Source organism: Ursus maritimus, unplaced genomic scaffold, assembly GCF_017311325.1.
Source record: "Ursus maritimus isolate PB19 unplaced genomic scaffold, ASM1731132v1 scaffold_29, whole genome shotgun sequence".
NCBI classification, from domain to species: Eukaryota; Metazoa; Chordata; class Mammalia; order Carnivora; family Ursidae; genus Ursus; species Ursus maritimus.
Window position 1 is genome coordinate 30,236,406 of NW_024425452.1, and position 21,700 is coordinate 30,258,105.

Here is a 21,700-nt window from a genome sequence, read left to right on the forward strand (position 1 = left end):
TCTGGGCATTTAACCACTACGCTATACCACGTCTCTGCACATATGTAACAGCTGAACAATCATCCAGTATAAATTTAGTAGGGTTGGTCTATTTTAGACCAATTCAAAATACAGAGCCAGTTTAAAAGAATAAATTAGTACCCACAGCTATAAATATTCTTCTGAAAATTACACTATCATCTCCTTTATATAGCTGCTTCTTTTTTTTTTAACCGTGGGCTAATCCTCCCCCAGATTCAGCCTTTATGACAGAATCTTTGACCAGAAATTAATACTTGACTAGAACAGGGGAAAATCTGAGCCATTGGGTCTTCCTAGGTTAGAAAAAGAAAACTTCTTTTGAAAATTGAAAAGTGTGGTTATTTTGTTTGTGTGAATAGTAATTCTGGCTCATAATAATTCCTAGGTGAGAAATGAGGTCTTGTGAATTTGAAGAAAACCTGACAGTAAATTGATGTATTCTTGCAAAACAATCTGGTTACAATTCCCCCCTCAGATTTAAGTAGTAGCATTATTGTGAAGAGTTATAAAATTTCATATTCAATTACAGGGCTCTTTGTTTTCTTAGTCCACTCATTTTTATAGCTATGAATTTATATAAATACATTATCTGGAGATACATAGTCATGCAAATAATTTTGTTTTTGTTGTGGTTGTTGGGTTTTAATTGGTAACTGAAAGAATTTAGGGATGAAAATCATTAAAAAATAAACAGCATGACATACCCAATCTCATAAAAGAGATTCACAGCACAAACATGTTTGAGGGCTCATGTAAGAGATAACATTTTGGTCACTGTAGAATTATCTTTCACTAAATAATGAGAATCTTAAGTCTAGAGCCTGAACCTTTTCTCTCAGAATTCTCTCCAGATTCTCAAACCCATAAACATCTTTCCTTCTTCTCAACTTCCATGACACTCACTCTCTCTTCAGTGTATCGTTGGTCCTCATCATGCCCTTCCTGAAGGATAAAGGACTGTTGTTTATGTGTGTATTGTTATTATCTTGCTGGGCTGTACGGTCTCCGAGGTGGAGATGGTGATTCACATTCCTCTGTACCCTCTACTACAACCTACCACGTGGTAGGCCTTCAGGAAATAGACCTTAAGGAGATATTTGATCAGCTAGATACCACATTGGGTAATTCAAGCTAAAAACTTTCATTAGAGAACATTATTTAAACAGTCTGTTGGTCAACGTTGACTCAAATGGGTGATTTCAAAGTTCCGTTTCACATTAACTGTTTACATGCAAATATATCTGATTAAATGCATCAGGGAAGTCAGATTTAAACAATTGTCTTAACTGCAAAAACAATGTTGATGTGGACACATATGGGCCATGTCTTCTATTTTATTTATTTATTTTTTTCTCAGTATCTAGTACATTCCTAGGAAAAGCCCAATAATTGCTGTGTGATGTTGAACGTGTACCATCTCTGTATGACTACAGTTTTGCAGATGTTTTATTATTATTTCCACAGATGTATTTTGATAGATTTCTGTATCTCTTCTCAACTCTCTCTATTTTTTTTTTTAAGGATTTTATTTATTTATTCGACAGAGATAGAGACAGCCAGCGAGAGAGGGAACACAAGCAGGGGGAGTGGGAGAGGAAGAAGCAGGCTCATAGCGGAGGAGCCTGATGTGGGGCTCGATCCCATAACGCCGCCGGGATCACGCCCTGAGCCAAAGGCAGACGCCCAACCGCTGTGCCACCCAGGCGCCCCTCAACTCTCTATTTTTAATAAATAATTTGAAGTCAGAAAAAAATCAGTTGTCCCCAGCTAATGTAAGGAAGCAAAACATAATATCTCTTTTCTGATAAGTAAGCCACACTTTCCATATGCCGTTAACCTCCACTTCTCTTTCTTTCGGGACCTTCTCCTGGTTTAGAGAGAGTTGTATGAATATGCCTGGCGGATCTACAAGTTAAGTTTTGCCAGTTGTACAATGTTTAACAATTTCAAATTTTCGCTGGCATCTGGAATTAAATGGAAACTCCCAATAGTATTTTCATGCCTATTTCATACCACTTCTATACTAATATTTCCCAAACTCACCTTTCCCAAGTGATGAACACACTGGCCTTGGTAGAGAGTTTTCATCCTCTGGGACTTTGCCAAGCTATGAGTACATATGGTAGACAATAACTTTGGGTGGACTTTGGGTGGTAAACAGATTTCAAATGCAAAGTTTATGTCACAATTCCCTTGGAAGTTTTGTAACATTATAAACCAGAAACTCGTACATGGAAAGGCAATTGTCTTTTTACATAAGGCAGCTCTCTGTGTAGTTCCAACTATTCCATTTGCATACAGCAAAAAATCCACGGTGAAGGCTGAGCATGTTAAAGAAGTAAGAGTTTGACCTAACAGATGCTAGGCACACAGTCAAGCAGCACCAGCTTTGGACAAAGGCAGCGATCACACCGGGCTTGTGGTTCGTTGGGGCTCAAGGCTTGGAGCCCTCTCTTCAACCCAACTAGTTCTGCTGAGAGAAGGACAATGATTAGCATTTCCAAATCAAAGACATTTTGAGTGTATGGCGGTTTGCTGGGTTTAAGTCAAAGTTACTACAAAGCTATAAATTAGGCCCCAGCCACACCATCAACGTGGCACCATGCTAGTATTTTCCAAATTTATTGACAATGAAATACTATAAAAATTTTAGTGCTCATGTGGGTTTGGATAAAGGTACACAGTACAGAAATGATTTCATATACTCCTTAAACTCACACAATGTTTTATATGTCAATTACACCTCAATGAAAAAATTAAAATTTAAAATCCATTTGAAACAGAAATGACCTCACAAATGAATGGAATTCTGTAAGAAATGATTAAAAATAGATCTGTGGCTTTAAAAAACTATATCCAGACTCTAATAACAATAATGAGAAATTATAAAAATTAAAGTATTTCAATTGTGAGACTAAAATGAAAAGAATGATATGTAAAGTTAAGCATACATTTTATAATTTCATTAGAAAACATTTCACACAAAGCCCCCCCAACATTTTAAATTAGCAAACTGATTTCTTTCTAAATTACTAAGTACTTTTTTTTTTTTTAAAGATTTTATTTATTTATTTGACAGAGATAGTGACAGCCAGCGAGAGAGGGAACACAAGCAGGGGGAGTGGGAGAGGAAGAAGCAGGCTCATAGCAGAGGAGCCTGATGCGGGGCTCGATCCCAGAACGCCGGGATCACGCCCTGAGCCAAAGGCAGGCGCTTAACCGCTGTGCCACCCAGGTGCCCCTACCAAGTACTTTTTTAATATTAGAAATAATATTCTTGATTCATACTTCAAATATATTTCAAGACTTTGTTTTTATCATGAAGTTTGAAAAAGAAAAATCATTTACACAGCTCTACTGAAGAAAGGAGAAGAGCACGATCATCATGTTTCGAGAGTTCGGCATCTTGAATTATGCTGCTTTGCATTTCCAGTCCAGATATCATTTTAGAAGCCCAGAGCCCAACAGCCAACTGCTTCTCCAGGGCTCCATCTGGATTTCTCACGGGAGCCTCAAATTCGGCTCGTCCCAGCCGAACTCCTTGTGCCTTCACCCCGCACACCTGCTCACTGTGTCTCTGGGACAGCTTCCTCAGGGAAACGGCATCACTAGCTGCTCAAGCCAGAAAACTGGACTAGTTCTGACCTGCTCTTCATCTGCCCTAAGTCCACTCGGTCCCCAAGCCCTGTCACTTGTACTCGACGAGTAGCTCACGCATCCATCCTCCTCCCCCTGCTCCCTTGGTCTGCGTCACCATCTGGCCTCAGCTCCCCTCTCCTGCCGTATTCCCCTCCACTCCTCCCACCTGTTCTCAGGTCACACTGAATCATTCGTAGTTTTCCCAGCATGTTCTTCTGTTCCGGAGTTTCTTTGACCTCGTGAAGAATGCTGTTCCCTGGCCTGGAGCACCTTCACACACTTGCTCACTTAGCTACTGCCTACTCCTTCAAGTCTCAACATAGATAGAGTGTTTTCAGGAAGCTCTATCGGCATCCCACCCTCACTTGTATGTCTGCTAGTACAACCTGGCACATGGTGGCCCTCAATAAATATGCTCGGAGCTATCTGATCAGCTAGGTACCACACTGGATCGTTTAAACGAAAAAATGTCATTTTCCCTCTGTTCTTCCTCCATGCTCCCTTATCTCCCCCATTGTGCATTGTTTTAAAGGTCTATTGACTTATCTGTTCCTACGGGATTGTTAGCAAGGACCTCTTCATTACCTGTCAAAGACAGTGGCGCCAACTAGGTGCCGTAAATATGAACAAATTAACATATAGTCCATCGAAATCCCTGAATCTATTACCCTGTCCTGCATTCTTTCTTTTTTTCCTTTGAGATTCTATTACCAGCTGTAATATAGTCAGAAGCTTAACCAACTTTGCCACCCAGGCACCCTCCAGTGATTCTTAATTTTAAATCAAGGCTCTACCCGTGGGACTAGGAGCCACCCTCTGTTGTGTATCTTTAGTGAATCTGCTGTTAGATATTCAGTGTTATTCATCATAAGTTTAAGTACGGAATACATCAGGTAGCCCTAGGCCCTGTGTCATTCCTGAAGAATGTGCCTCCATGTTGCTTCCCCATGCAGGGAGGTTGTATTCAGACCTGGTCCTCTGCTGCCACTTGGCTCCCCTTCCACAACTTCTCAGCTAAATCTGCAGCCCTGGACTTCTGGTCTAATACCACGTAATTGGCTTGAACTCGTCTTCCTGTCAATGTCCTTGCCTCCTGGCCCAGAGCTGAGATGTACCGACTCTTTGGTCCTAATTCTTGCATGCTTGGGGCCGCGTGCACAATCGCCATTATCATTGCCTTCAGTGAGTGCTCTCACTTTCCAGAGGGGCTTCTGATCAGCTGACCCGTCTGATCCTCATAGCAGCCAGGGAAGGGAAGGTATTCATCATTTCAAAGCCTTTTCTATGTGTAATGGGGCTGCAAATTTAATAACTATTTTTCTCATAACTGATTTACTGTTTCTCACCTACTACATGGTATGTTTTAAATTTAAGGCCACTTTAACTGAATTTATGCTGGTTTAATCAGTCTTTTTTGGGCATGCCAGTCCCTTTTGGGCAAATGCTTATTATATGAGATTTTCTCTACTTCCCCTTACTCAACTCTAAGATACTATTATGACATCATGTGAGGGGGGTGCTGGTGGGGAGAATAGTGACGAGAAGGAGCTTTGGACTCAGATGGTGACCTCAGTGGACCCTCACTGGTCTCTATAGTTGAGTGCTCGATCTGGTCCCTGAAGTTGTGACTGCTGATTGCTCACAATCCCATGTGCCCTGTGGACCATTGTAGGGGCACCCACCACTGGACTGTTTCCCTCTTTGCCTTGCCCCTGGATCTTGTTAGTCTACTGGGTTATTCTAGATCTTTGCTGTCCCCACCAGGGCACACAGGCATTTCTGAATCTTCTGCTCATGGCACACAGACCAGGAGAGCCAGGAGATCAGACTCTTCGGACCAGACAAATTCTTTCTACCAAATGTGATTGCTGGGCATTCATGCCACATCTTCTCCCAAGGTTCTACAGAGGGAGCGAAGCAAAGGCCCTCTGCCTTCAGGATTCTCCAGCATATTTAAGGTACTACCCATTTTGGAAGGGCTTCTGCCTGGGTCTTACTTTCTACCCCTGTCTCTCTTCTGTTCTGTTTGCTGCAAATCTCCCTTAGCCAAAAGAGATAACCAGACCACTCCTTCCCGTCTCCATGATCTTCCCAAATTACAGGGTCCTCCCTCAGGTCTTATCTTGAATTCTGTCTATCCTGGGTTCTTGGTAACTTCCACAGATAAACTCAATATGGAGCTAAAAATTTTTAGAAAATTGCACAGTCTTTTTTTGGGGGGTGTGTGTGTGTGTGCGTTCAACTTTTTATTTTAGTAAAATCAGAATATGCATAGTCTTTTGATAAAGACCAGATTTCAGGGTTATTTTCTTGCTGCAAACTCAAAACCCCTGCTTTGGATATTAAAAGCTGATTATTAAAACCTTCTTTATTTTTGCATTCCAGCTATAATATAATCCTAATGCCTTGGGCAGAATGAGCAAAGGTCACACATTAAGAAATGCAAAGGAGAAAAACTCATTAATATATATCAAAATATTCCCATTACAGCATTGATTCAGAGAAAACATATTAACTATAGCAAAATTCCACTAATTTGGACTGGATGGTGAGGTCAGTCTGAATTAACAAAATGTTTAAGTTATTGACTATTACTAAAGAAATGTAATATTAAAGTATGTAGAAAGAAAATAAAATACTATTAAAGATAAGAAAGGTACAACTATTATTAAACATTTAGAAGGGCTGGGCTCTAGATATTTTTTGTGTGTATACATATATTACACATACATGTCAATATATAGAGATGCATATATTTTATACATACACGTGGTGTACATATTAAGTTCTATATACATGTGAGCCAATTTATCTTTTCTTGAGAGAGAGAGAGTGAGCTTGTGCGAGTTGGGGGGTCATAGGGACAGGGAGAGAGAGAGTTTTTTAGAATTATTTTTTATTTATCTTTTTCAGAGTGAGAGAGAGTGAGCACAAGTGGGGGGAGGGGCAGAGAGAGAATCTTAAGCAGGCTGCACACTCAGCACAGAGCTGGATGTGGGGCTCGATCTCATGTCTCTGAGATCATGACCTGAGCTGAAATTGAGAATCGGTCACTTAAACAACTGAGCCACCCAGGTGCTCCAAGCCAATTTATCTTAATAACTGATTTTAAGAGAAGGAAGCAACACAGAAAGATCGACTTGCCTGATAGTTGGTAAGTTGTTTTGCTAGGTTTGCCTGGCTTTGGAATCCCAATGGATAACTTTCATAACCCTATTTTTAAAAAATGGGGGGCGCCTGAGTAGCTCAGTTGGTTAAGCTCTACCTTTGGCTCAGGTTCTGGGATCGAGTCCTACATCATCCTTCCTGCTCAGCAGGGAGACTGCTTCTCCCTCTCCCACTCCCCTTGCTTCTCCTCTCTCTCTCAAATAAATAAATAAAATCTTAAAAAAAACGAATTCTATGAAGATAACTTCAACCAATATATGAAAAAATGTAATTAAATATTTTGTATAGAAATGACAATCATTGAAAATGTTTTATTCTTCTAATATTTTATGGTGACACATGGTAGCTGCACTTGTGGTGAGCACAGCATAATGTATAGAGAAGTCGAATCGTTATGTTGTACACCTGAAACGAATGTGACGTGTGTCAACTATACTCAAATCAAGAATTTTTTTTGGATGTTTTATTTTTCTAGTAGTAGATCAAATTTTTTTGATTGTTTATTTTTTTAAAAAACACTTCGTAAATTTTACAATGAAATTTTTAGTGACTAGTTTACCTAACCATTCAGAAAGTCCTCACTAAAGGGATTCATCTTAATGAATTTTTAATATATGATTTCCACAGAACTAAACATAATCTTTCCTTAAGACATTGGCATTTCATTCGCTTTCTCTAGCTACCATATAAGAGATAAAAATATTTAGTCAATTCACTCAAAAAAAAAATCACGGACACTTAACATCTCTTAAAACCAAATAGCTACTTGAACTGACTGAATTGGCAAAATAGAGAAAAATTCAAAATTTCAGACTCTAGATTTAATTAGGAAGATATAAAAAACAAAATATATGTATAAATTACTTGCTTGAAATAGAGGACTTACTGTTCAATATAGACAGAAATCTTAGACTGAAAATGACTTGAAAATTAAAACTATAAAAAATCAAAATTTTACGACAAACTATAACAAAAATAATTTAAATTTTTAAAATTTATTTATTTCTTTTAATTTTTGAGATAGACAAAATGACAGTAAAAGAATGATTTAAAAATATTTTCTTAAACTTAGTGCCCAGATCTTGCTTTCTAATACCATTCTCTAATGGAAGAAACCAGGGTTCCTTGGAGAAATGGCTGATTCTAGGACGAGGGCAGGGAACATGCATGATGAACCTGGGGTATCTTATATGCCAGAAAGTACGGGAGTATTTACAAAACAACACACACACACTCGCAATGATGGGGTATGACAAAGGGACACAGGAGCCAAGGGAAAGAGCTCCTAATGGCCAAACCTGGAACAATTTGAGCAACAAAATAAAGCACTATAGGATTGTATCCAAAATATAAAATAAATATGCATGAATCATACCAATATAAATGATTGAATAAATAAATAATAAATAAAGGAGTAGAGAAAAATCTCCCATGCAGAAGAATTCAAAATAATTTATGTACTATACCACCTACAGGAGATGCAACATAATTCCCTATTTCATGAACATGGGTTTCAGATAGAGCTGTCCTTCCAAAGGGAGTTCTGTGGAAAGAGGAGAAAAAGAGTTGCTCTATATTGAAGAAGCCTGACAAATACGACCTCAGCCAGGTGATCGAGGTTAACATCAGTAGCGATAAATCATCGGTATAGTATGTACCTTTGATATGATCGGATGAAAATGACACTTTACCTGTGTTGTCTTCCCCTCCAAAGTCCTTAATCCTAGATCAATCTTGAGAAAGACATCAAACAAATCCCAAGTGGGGGACATTCTACAAAATAATGCACCAATACGCCTCGAAACTGTAAAGGTCATCAAAAACAAGGAAACTCTGAGAAATTGTCATAGCCAAGAGGAGTCTAAGGAGATATGACAACTAAATGCAATATAGTATCTTGGAGGAGATTGTGGAACAGGAAACGAACGTCAGGTAAGAACTAAGAACACCTAAGTAAAGTATGGATATTAGTTAATAATGGCATATCCATATTTGTTTATTAATTATAATAAATGAATCATCTTCATGTAAGATATTAATAATGGGGGGGTAGGTGAAACAGGTGACGGGGATTAAAGAATGCACTTACCATGATGATAACTGAGTACTGTGTAGAATTGTTGAATCACTATATTGTTTACCTGAAACTAATATAACAGTGTATGCTAACTATACTGGAATTTTAAAATAATTTAAATTTAAATTTAAAAATAAATAAAGATATTAATAATAGGGGAAACCGGGTGTGAACTCTCTGTACAATCTTCACATTTTTCCGTAAATCAAACTATTCTTTAAAAAAGTTTATTTAAAAAAAAAAAGCTACACGTGGGTATTACATTGAACAGCACAGTTCTATACTAATATTCAGGAAACACATAAGACTGAAAAGCATATTAAATTATACGACAGGAGGCACTCAGTAAAATCTAGGCTGTAGAAAAGACCAAAATAATATGGGATACGGGAGAAGTGGGTGGGGGTACAGATGAAGCAATATTGGCCATGAATTTGTAATTGTTGAAGCTAGGTTAGGTATATGGGAATTCTTTATTTTACCCTTTATGCTTATACACATGTTTAAAATTTTCCGTAATAAAAAGTTAAACGAAATAAAAACTACAAAGGGAAAATAACTGTCTAATAAGCCTTCCTGTATAGTACTCTATTTCTAAATAGTAAAGTGTTTTCCACCTACATATCACCAATACTCAAAATAGCAGTTTCAAGATAGAAAGTGACATTTAAGCTGTGTCTACAGGAAGCCAAAAACCTACTGGTTGATTTGATTAATTCAGACAAAGAGCTAGTCAGTTTAGAAGAGGGGGAAAAAATCAAACTGTTCGTTTCATTGAATAACGCCTTGTATAGTGCTATGTACATAATAAGTGATTAATATTTGCTGGTCAATAAATCAGTGAATTAAACATTTGTTCTGACACTTCAGTGAAGACACAATGAGGCTGTGAAAAGCAATTGCAAGAGAACTCAGAAAACGAAGGTAAAAGGCTAGCTAGCTCTGGGCAAAACAGTGGAGAAGGCAACATCTGTTTTCCAAATATTCACATGCAAAGAACATCATTGCAAACACACACGGCCTAAATTCATGAAAAGAACAAGAACCCGCTCTTCAAACTATCGGTAGATTAAGTTGACAAAATTCAACCCAAAGTTGTTACAATAGATATTTGTGCTGCTAAATTGGCATTTCAATGATTTATATACGATACATATTTATGTAAGTCATATTGTAGTATATCGTGTTACCTCATTTTGTGAATCAGACAAAAATAGGTAACATTATCCCTGTTTTTCAGGTAGAGGATAGGCTCTGGGAGGCCTCCTAGCATTGTCAGTGCCAGAAGCAGAGGAATGGGGACTGGAACCCAGGGGTCCTGGCACCAAGTCCGGTGCTCTTTGTAACACTTAGCTGTCTCTCAAGGGGAATACATAATATACTCTTGTTGCTTCTACTTGGATTATGTTGGAAAGAAAGTTGGCACGAATAAATCTCTCTAGTTTAGGAACACAAATATCCTTTTCTTTTGCCAATCTCTAGTATTTAAATAGTGTCAGTAAACTGGTGCTTCTTTTTAATGACTGTATATTATGAGTAGTCAGTATTCTGGGCAACGTAATGCTCCATTAATATTACATTCTGTTCGTTCAGTGATGCACAGCTGAAATCCAGAAATCGAGCTCTGTGAGGATGGTAAACATTCTTCTCAATATTAAATCTTTGATGTTGAAAAGAATATGTATTAAAGCATATTAAAATATTATGCAACAACTTTATAATAGCAATTAACACAAAGCTCATCATTCTGCTCCTTTATTTGGCAAATGGCTTTATTCTTTCACAGTATCTTCCTCTAGGAGGACTTCTATTCCTCCTCAGTAGATTTCGTCCATCTATTTATCACGGCTTCACTACTGCTTGATTTCATTTTCCTGCCTATTTTATGTGCAAAGAAAACCATTCATAATAGCTTGTGTGTGACTGTTTCTCACCTCCAGTCAATGACCATTTCCATTCAAACTATTTTAAACAATGTCTTGGAATCAGTCCATCCCTTGTTTTCGCGTATATTCTATATCTTTTTCCAACTTTCCCAAATGACTCACTTTTTGCCTTTGTTTTTAATTAGAGGTTCCTCTTATGGTTTCTTCCTGAGTATCCCCTTTGGAGCTAGACAGATATTGTTTTGCAGAGCAGAAGGTCCAGCTGAGAACAAAAATACAGACACATATTTGTTGCAACAATGTGTAAGTGGGTTTAATCAGAATGCAGTTTAACGGTTCGAATATGTCCATATTTCAAGGACCACAGAAGAACTTCACGTTATATGCTCTCTGTTTCAGCAATAGGAACAAACCAAGCTGTCAAACACTGAGCCAGTAGAAGATGAATGTACTTCCAAAATCATTTCCCTGATCCACCGCAAACAGCTTGATCGCACCGGAGAACGTGACCCGTGGAACTGCCCACATGTATTTCCCTGCTTTACCTCATGCAGAATAATCAAACTGAACGTTTTCGAAATGTTACTTCAGAAACACACCGAAAAACTGGAAGAGAAGAACTAGGATTTCTGGGTTGGAGATAATTCCTTTGGGCCACGCAGAGGGGCAGTGTATGTACGTGGGAGAGCCTAGAACTCCAGTGAGGGTCAAAGACCGGGACTTGGTGCTGAGCGGCAGGAAACTGGTCTTCCTAGAGCTTTCACACCGGGGACTTAGGATGCCATCTGCTTGTGTCATCAGGCGGCTCACTTCCCTGCTTGGCCAGGTGTATTAGTTTTTTATTGTTGCAGTAACAAATTGCCACAAACTTAGCGGATTAAGGCAACACGGATTTATTATCTTACAGTTCTGTAGGTCGGAAGTCCAGTGAGGGTCTTACCAGATTAACATCAATGGGTCAGCAGGGCTGTGTCTGCTTTTGGAGGCTAGCGTAGCAGGTGGAGTCTTTCTCACAATGATCGCTGACTCTTTTGGCACCACATCTCTTTCTCTGACCACCGCTGGAGAAGCGTCCCCGCTTTTAAGGATCTGTGTGATTAGATGGGTCTCATCTAGATATTCCAGGGTAATTGCCCCATCTCGAGGTCTGTAACCTTAATCATATCTGCAAAGTACTATTGTCATATAATGTAACCTGCTCACAGGTTTTGGGGAACAGGGAGTAGATTTCTTGGGAGGCCATTATCGTGCCTACCACACCAGGTGAAGAGTAGAATGACGAAAGACTTTCCGGCGTCCACCTTTCAGCTTCTCCTTACCTTAACCTACTGACTGGATCTGGGCCTACCACTGTACACCCAACATATTCTAACCCTACACTCTTCTTATCACTTAGTTTTAGCCCACCAGGTTTGAAAACCATACCATCTGTAATTTCCCCCATTATTCGCAACAATACCTAGGATGTGGAAGATTTATAAGAAACAAATTGCTCATAAATAAATTTATAAGAAATAAATTAGAAGAAATAAATAAAAAATTTATAAGAAATAAGTAGTTTAACTGAAAAAAAATATGTGTTAATTAATTCTCAGTAACAATCTTGCCTCTACACATCAGCTATCTCCTGGGGGGGGGGGCAAAATTTTTTAATAAAATTAACACACTCATTAAAATAGTACAATGAGATGGTCATAATATATTTAACAATGGCAGCCAATTGGGATTCTTTGAATAAATAAAACTGAATAGATGGGTTTCTTCAGAGGAGGACATTCAGAGAATTCCTACCTTCCTTTTAGTCTATGCCCTAGGTAGCCTCAGGAGGACAGAAGATTATTGTATTGTGTTCTTAGGTCCAAATGAATAAACGTTATTTGTCTATTAAAAATTATGGTATTTTATTTTTAAAGAACTGTGCTAGGGGAGCCTGGCTGACTCAGTCGAACATCTGACTCTTGATCCCCAAGACCCATGTTGGGTGTAGAGATTACTAAAAAATAAATTAATAAAAATGTAAAAAAAGGTTAAAAAAGAATTCCAGCTTAAAAAAAAACTGTGCTAATACAAGTTTTGGAGGATATTTATCTTTGCTACAATTTTATTGGTGAATGAAATTAAGTTTTTTTTAATATTATATAAACTGAAGACAAAATTGAATTTACCTTGGGGCCTGGGTAGCTCAGTGGCCAAGGGTTGGACTTTTGATTTTGTCTCATGTTATGATCTCAGGGTCGTGAGACTGAGCCCTGTGTGGGGTTCCATGCTGTGCATGGAGCCTGCTTAAGATTCTCTCCCTCTCCTCTCTTTCTGCCCCTCCCGCCACCTAGCCTCTGCTTGCACTCTCTCTCTCTAAAAAAAAAAAAAAAAAAAAAAAAAAAAAAAATTAAAAATATTGAACTTACCTGGAAGATAATTAAGCTTAAACTTCAAGTCCCTTAATTTTGTAGTAGTATTTGATCATATTTTTCTAAAGAAGGTCACAAAAATTGCATAGGTTTAAGACCCCATAAAACTTGGGGCCACCACTGACTGGAGGAGTTTCCTGTTTGAATTGCATAAATGTTTAATAGTCATAATATTTCTTTACAATAAATATATTTGGTCATGTTATTTTGCTGTTCTCTACATCTTATGTGTGACAAACTATTTTATTTGTTCACAATTTTTTATTCCTCTCCACTTTTGCCATATTTCCTTTTAATGCAACACATTTCCTCACTGTACTGACTTTGGATTTGCTTGGCCAATGGATGTGAGCAGATGAGAAGTATGCTGTGTCCCAGCAGAAAATTGTAATATCCTTGTGTAATTTGGCTCTGTCCCTCAGCTTCTGCTCTCTACTATGAGTATTACCTGAAACCCAGAATGAGAAGATATGTAGAACCCAGCCAAGCTCAGCATAAGCCCTGTAGACCTATAGCCTTCATGTAATGTGAGTGAGAAATAAGTATTTGTAGTTCCATTGAGATTTGGGCATTGTTTGTTATTGTAGCAAAAGTGATTATCATTCTATTTACTTTTCTATTTCACAGTAAGGTATCTAGCTAGCTAGCTAGCTAGCTATCATCTATCTATCTACATCTATCTAATCACTCTAGTATTTTCCGGGATTTGCAGTATATATATTATACTCTTTGGTTGCCTTTAACAAACATACTTATTGATGGTTGCCAAGGACTAAGTCATTAAACTCATGCCTTCTCCTCCCCAGAGACAATCCTTTTTGTGTGTTCTTCTTTTTTTTTTTTTAAATTATTATTCCTTTTCTTCTTCTTCTTCTTTCTTCTTTCTTTAAGTGAATTGGCGGGTACACAAGGAAGGAAGCTTGTATCGTTGGGGACTTCAGATCCCAAAACTGTGTTCCATGCTTACCATTTTCTGAAAATGCAAAATCCATCCCTTTCTGTTTTCTTGAAGTTAATTCATAAAATATGTGGGTTTTTCTAATTATTTTTAATTATGCCCCTACAGAATTCATGCAAATTTCCCCCACTTGTTTATCTGAAAACCCATTATGTGAAGTGAGGCTATGTCCCCTGATGGGTACCATTTACATTTTAAAGCATCTAAGGAGTTTCTTCTGTGGATGCTCTCCAGTGTAGCCAAATTAATGTCATTTCAATCTTTTGCATTTCCATTAAATTTCCCCAATCAGTAATAACAGATGTTATTTGTGTGTGAGTTCATTAAATACATTATTTCCTTAAACATACAAAATTATCAGGAAATCTATCCCTTCCCTACAAGGTGCTATGATTCTAAACTATCAACTTTTTTGATTATGTAAAATGTATCACAGTTGAGATATCTTAATATATACCTGTTGAAAACTCATTCTTGGTAGAAGGATAAACTGTCTTTGAAAAGCAGCATGATATTCTCATTATTTTACAATTGCTCTGATGGGCCTGACTGAATGTGCACTCCTTGGCTCTGTTTCAAACCACTCCTAAATCTGAATTGTAAAAAAAAAAAAAAAATCTTTATTTAAAAAAAATTTTTAAAGAAATAACCACTTGCAGTTATGTAAAATCTTAAAACTATTTAAAATATCCTAAATTTAAGCAAAGGTAACAAAAAATTAATATTCAATAAATTAAGTTAAAAAATAACCCAGGATGTAGTGAATGCTAGAATATCTTTATGCCTTTTTGTATGTGTGTGTGAGTTCACATGTATTTTTAGTCTAAAATAAAATGTCCAAGAGGGATTTCAAGGGAGGTTATACCATAAATTATAGTAGGTACGCAACAAATGTTGAGAGAATAGATTGGACTGAGTTAGAGAAACGTATTTTTTTTTCAGGTGCTAAGAAAATGGAAAAAGGCACTTTTGGAACATTGCATGAATATCTAAATTTAGGTTACATTGATACCTATTCGGAATTGATTGTGAAAAGAACACCTGTAATAGCTTGACTGTATTTTTTCTTCTATTAGACTGAATGTTCTTTTAGCAAAAAGAACTTTTATTTCTTTTAGGTCAAGACTAGTGGAGTGTACAAGGCCATCTGTGAACAGTGTTGTCTGAGGTTGACTTTTCCATTACTGAGGACAGTGCCATGTAACTGACCAAGCATGGGGCAGAGCCTATCAGCACTGCATCCAGGCATCATGGAGCCTCGGGGTGAATCTTAGCTCATGAAGTGCCAGGATGCTTTGGTCAAACATTTACTCTTTCTAAATTTCAATGTCTTCACTTGTAAACAAGAAATAGGATGCCCATCATACAATTGCTTTAAAACGTAGGATTCTGGAAGGAAAGTGCAGTGGGCTGGATGGTGGTTCCCCCAATAAAGATATTCATGTCCTAATCCCTGGTTTGTGTGAATGTTAACTTATTTGAAAAAGGGTCTTGGATATTTAACTAAGTTAAGGATCTTGGGGCGCCTGGGTGGCTCAGTCATTAAGCGTCTGCCTTCGGCTCAGGGCGTGATCCCAGTGTTCTGGGATCGAGCCCCACATCAGGCTCCTCCGTTGGAAGCCTGCTTCTTCCTCTCCCACTGCCCCTGCTTGTGTTCCCTCTCTTGCTGGCTGTCTCTATCTCTGTCGAATAAATAAATAAAATCTTTAAAAAAAAAAAAGTTAAGGATCTTGACATGAGAAATCATCTTAGCTTGGTCACCTGGGCCCTAAATCCAATGTCAAATGTCCTTTTAAGAGTGAGATAGCAAGACATAAGATAGACAAAAGAGAAGGTTGTTGCAGGTGGAGATTGGTGGGAAGTCACCATAAGTCAAGGAATATCTACAGGTATCAAAAGCTGGAAGAGGCAGGGAATGAATTATTCCCTAGAGCCTTTGAGGGAATGCAACCCCTCTAAATGCTGGCACCTTGATTTCAGACGTCTGGCCTCAAGAAGTGTGAGAGAATAAATTTCTGCTTTAAGCCACTCAGTTTGTGGTAATTTGTTGCAGTAGCCATAAGAAACTAGTACATAAAGTTTGTGGTGTATAATAGCTTTTAAATAAATATAAATTTTGTCCTTTTATTCTCAAGTCTTCATCATTGGAGAGTACATTTTAAAAAGGTACCCAACATTCAGTGGTCCATATTTAGGGACTTTGAAGTTATTCATTCGCTGAATTCACTGAATGTGAGTTTCCACGTTTCTATGGTCCTTAATATAGAGTAACCGTTGGAGCCTAAGATGTATCAACAGAAAAGTAGACTAGAGGGTCAGTGGGAGAGGTACTGACATTGGGGGCCGGAAAATTGCTTTAGGAAATAGTCTCAAGCCAGCCAATGTCTCTAACATTTCCCTCCCCTGCCCACTAAATCACTGTGACAGTCCTAAATTTCCCACCTTTCCAATTGCCCCCCGCCCCGTGATACCAGCCTCATTTAGACCACAGGTCTGTACTAGGTCTGCACTGTGCAATGTAGATTAGGCCTTTCAGACTTGCTCTATATCTCCTCAGAAAAATGACTCTCAGCCTTGCTCTCTGTCCCCAGAAACTTTGTCTAAAACTGGCCCCATAGTTGCTTCCTACTTCAGATATTCTCAAACAGGCTATGCTACCCCGGCCCCCCAGAACTCACTCTTCAGTACTGGCTGCGCAGCGTCCCAACAAGGAGGGGAAGGACTTGGGAAGGAACAAAAGAGCTCAATGTGATAAAAAATATAATTCATATATTTGTGTATTTGAAGCTATGTGTATATATGATGCATTCATGCCATCTAAAAATGTAAGATATAATGTAAATTTTCAAAAGATAGATATAATGTATCACAAATGTTGTATATTAAATTAATTTTTTTAAAGTTATGCTTGCCCGAATTAGAAAAATGCGTCAAAAGTCTTAATATTCACAAGCTTTAACTCAGTAGTGTCACTTCTAGAAATCTATCATAAAAGAAAAAAAGTGTTAAGTGTGACCAAAGAACTATACATAAAGATATACTTTGGAACATTGCTCCTTATAATACAAATTTAAAACAACCTAAATGTCCAACAATAGAACAATGAAGAGTGGTCATATAAATTATGGCATACTTAGATGATAGACTCATGGAACAATTAAAAATCATTTTTACAAATATTTTTTAATGATGTGGAAAACACTTTTGATAGTAAAAGGTGGTATATAAAATTTATTTTGGTCAGAAGAACTGAATAGATACTTTTCCAAATAAAGAAATCGGACATGTTTCCAATAGGACAACTTCTATACAAATGACCAATAAGCATATGAAAAGGTACTGATCGTCACTAATCATCAGGAAAATGCAAATCAAAACCACAATGAGATGTCACCTCACACCTGTTGGAAAGGCTATTATCAAAAGACAAGAGATAATAAGTTCAGGTGAGGATCTAGAGAAAAGGGAACTTTGTGCACAGTTGGTGAGAATGCAAATTGGTGTAGCTACTATGGAAAACAGTATTAAGGTTCCTCAAAAAGTTATAAATAGAACTACCATATGATTCAACAATTCAACTTCTGGGTATATGACTGAAGGAAATGAAATCATTATCTTGAAAAGCTATCTGCATCCACATGTTCATGGCAGCATTATTTACAATAGCCAAGGCATGGAAATAACCTAAGTGTTCACTGATGGTTGAATGGATAAAGAAAATGTGGTGTAAATCCACAATTAAATATTATTCAGCCATAAAAAGAAGGGAATCCTGCCATTTGCAACAACACGGGTGGACTTTGAGGGCATTACGCTAAGTGAAATAAGTTAGACACATAAAGGCAAATACTATATGATCTCACTTGTATGTAAAATCTCAGAAAACTAAACTCAGATACAGAGAATAGATTGGCGCTTGCTAGAGGTGGGGCCGTGGGGGAAATGGGAAAGGGGGGTCAAAAGGTACAAACCTCTAGTTATAAGATGTGATGACTTATAAGTGTGATGACTATAGTTAATACAATATTGCATATTTGAAAGTCACTAAGAGAGTAAATCTTAAAAGTTCTCTCACAAGAAAAACGATTGGAACTATGTGAGATGATGGCTGCCAACTAAACTCATTGTGGGAATCATTTTGCAAAATATACATATATCAAATCATTATGTTGTATACCTAAAATGAATACATTGTTACATGTCAATTATATCTCAGTAACACAGGAAACACATTTGTTCTATTTAAAAAATTGTTTATTGCATCCAAATCAGAAAAGAATAAGATTATCTCTGCACACGATTTAATCTTAGATGTAGAAAACCCTGAAGATTCTACAAAAAACTGCTAAAAATAAACAAATTCAATAAAGTTTCAGGACACAAAATCAACACACAAAAATCAGTTGCATTTCTATACACTAATAATGAAAAATCTGAAAGGGAATTTAAATAACAATTCCATTCATAATAGCATCAAAAAGAATAAATTGCTTAGGAATAGGCCTACTGAAGGAGGTGAAAAAAAGACTTTTACACTGAAAACTACAATATACTGCTGAAAGAAATGTTAAAAAGAGAAAAAAAAATGGAAAGATATCCTGTGTTCATGGATTGGAAGACTTAATATTATTAAGATGTCAATACCGTCCAAAGCAATTTATAGATTCAATGCAGTTTCTATCAAAATCCCAATGGCATTTTTTTCAGAAATAGAAAAAAATCATTCTAAAATGTATGTGGAGTTTCAAAGGTCTCCAAATAGCCAAAACAATCTTGAAAAAGAAAATCATAGGTGGAGGCCTCATACTTCGTGATTTCAAAACATATCACAAAACTATAGAAATCAAAATGGAGTAGTACTGTCATAAAGACAGACATTTACAGACAAGAAAAATAGAATAAAAAGCCCAGAAGTAAAACCATGTGTATATGGTCAAATAAATGATCTTTGACAAGGATCCCAAGACCGTTCAATGGGAAAATGACAGTCTCTTCAACAAATGCTGCTGGGAAAACCGGATATCCACATTCAAAAGTATGAAGTTAAACCTTTATCTTATTCCATATACGAAAATTAATGCAAAATAGATAAAAGGCTTACACATAATGCCCCAAACTATACAACTCCTAGAAAAAAACAGGGGAAACTTTGTGACATTGGATTTGGCAATGATTTCTTGGATAGGACATGAAAAGCGGAGGCAACAAAAGCAAAAATAGACAAATGGGACTGCATTAAACTTAAAAACTTCTGTGCATCAAAGGGCACATCACCAGAGTGAAAAGGCAACCTATGCAATGGGAGAAATGATTTACAAATCATATATCTGATAAAGGGTTAATATCCAGAATATACAAAGAACTACACCTCAACAACAAAAAAACAACCTGATCAAAAAATGGGCAATGGACTTGACTAGTCATTTTTCTAAAAATGATATACAAATGACCAGCAGCATATGAGAAGGTGTTCAACATCACTAATCATGAAAGAAATGCAAATCAAAACCACGAGGAGGTCACACCTCACGCCCATTAGGATGGCTACCATCAAAAAGACAAAATAACAAGTGTTGGGGAGCCAGTGGGAATCTGGACTCTCTTGTGCACTGCTGGTGAGATTGTATAATGGGGTGATCATGTGGAACACAGCATGGTGGTTCCTCGAAATTAAAAATAGAACTACCCTATGATCCAGCAATTCTACTTCTGGCTCTATATCCAAAAGAACTGAAAGGGACATCTCAAAGAGATATCTGTACATCCATGTTTACAGCAACTTTATTCCCAATAGCCAAGAAGCGGAAGCAACCTCAGTGCCTATTAATGGATGAATGGACAAAACAAATGTAACATATACATACAGTGGAATATTATTCAGCTTTACAAAGGAAGTACATTCTGCAATATGCTACAATATGGCTGAACTTTGAGGTCATGACACTGAGTGAAATAAACCAGTGACAAAAAGAAAATATTGCATGCTTCCACTTATATGAGGTATCTAAGTATCTAAAGCGGTCAAGTTCATAGAAACAGAAGGTGGAATGGTGATTACCGGGGCCTAGAGGGAGGGAGAAATGGGAGTTGTTATTCAATGGGTATAGAGTTTAAGTTTTGCAAGATTATAATGTGAATATATAATGTGAATACACTACTGAACTGTACACTTCAGAATGATTATGATGGAAAAATACTTCTTTTGGAAAGCTTTCAGCATTGTTTGCGATACATATAATAAAAGAGCAGATGTAGAAATAAGAGAACATGGAAAGTAGGACATGAATCCACTTTCTGTTTCTACTGATTTGCATTGATGAACTTTTCATTTAAATGGAATCATATAATAAATGGTCTCTTGTGACTGGTTTCTTTCACGAAGCATTTTTTTTGAGGTTCATCCATGTATCAGTATTTCATATTTTTATTGCTGAATAATATTCCATTGTATGGCTATACTATATTTTACTAATCCACTCATCCGTTAGTGGGCATTGGGTTGTTTCCATTTTTTGGCTAGATTCTTAAACTGCTAATAATTTTTCCTACATGGAGCCTATTTCTTTAAGGTTGCTCTTTATGAAAGTCTCATTGGGTTTATATTAATCAAAGACATTAAATGACTGCTATTCAGCATGCCAAGATAGCATGAGATGTTCAACTATCAATTGTCCTCTGAGATGATCAATTATTACACTAAGCTGATATAGTCTCAGTCGAAAAAATAGAAACTTGACATTTAGTTCACACAGCTTTAAGTTAAGTGTCCCATTCCTGTAAGGTTTTCTGATATAATGAAAATAATGCACAGATCCCCATCATTACCTCTGAGGCCATTGAGGGGCCTAGAGATAGGACCTGAGGTTAGGAGTTGCTGTTTCAAATTACAGAAGAGTATAACAAGACTTAGCTTTATTCTTTTCAATTACATGAAGTAACAAGGACTAATTTCCAAAGCATTGACATAAAATATCCCCAGGGAATTTGGTTTAACGAACAGCTAAAAGTGATCTACGATGAATGCATTTGCTATTGTATATAAATGGTGCTTTTAAGGAGCATTAGGGTTTTCTTCTGAGGGGGTGTGGAATCTAGTTTTGCCTATTCATATGTTTTTGGTGCACACAAAGGGACCCTCACCAGGTCGTCCTGAGCTGTGATCACCAATGGTCCCCAGAAAAGTGAGCACAAGTCCTCTCTCCTTACTGTCCTCCCATGCTGCTTGCTTCCATCCCAGGAGGAGATCTCATCCCAGGGATCTGATTTCAGCACGTGGAAGAGGCTACTTTTTCCAGGGGTGACACTCTCAAAGGACTTCAAAGGTCTAGCGATTTCAGGTAGAGCCCTTTTCTTCTGATTCCATTTTAGCTTCTTCTTCTTCTTTTTTTTTTTTCTTTTCCAACACTGTGTACAGCTTTGCTGCTCTGGTCTGAGAAGCAGAAGCAAGGCAAAGGGAATGGAAATACTTGAATGAACTTTCGAAAGGAGAGTATGAAGTTGATGAGAAGGTAGGTAAAATGCCATGAAATTGAGGCTATCCAGA

At 37.4% G+C, this 21,700-nt stretch overlaps 1 long non-coding RNA gene across 1 annotated transcript; it reads left to right on the forward strand.

Moving 5' to 3' along the window:
• The first annotated feature begins 5,542 nt into the window (after positions 1-5,542).
• Positions 5,543-12,745, forward strand: LOC103657415. The gene is made up of 3 exons (XR_566837.2): positions 5,543-5,618; positions 8,543-8,760; positions 11,191-12,745. It is a non-coding gene; the product is annotated as an uncharacterized LOC103657415 (long non-coding RNA).
• The last annotated feature ends 8,955 nt before the right edge of the window (positions 12,746-21,700 follow it).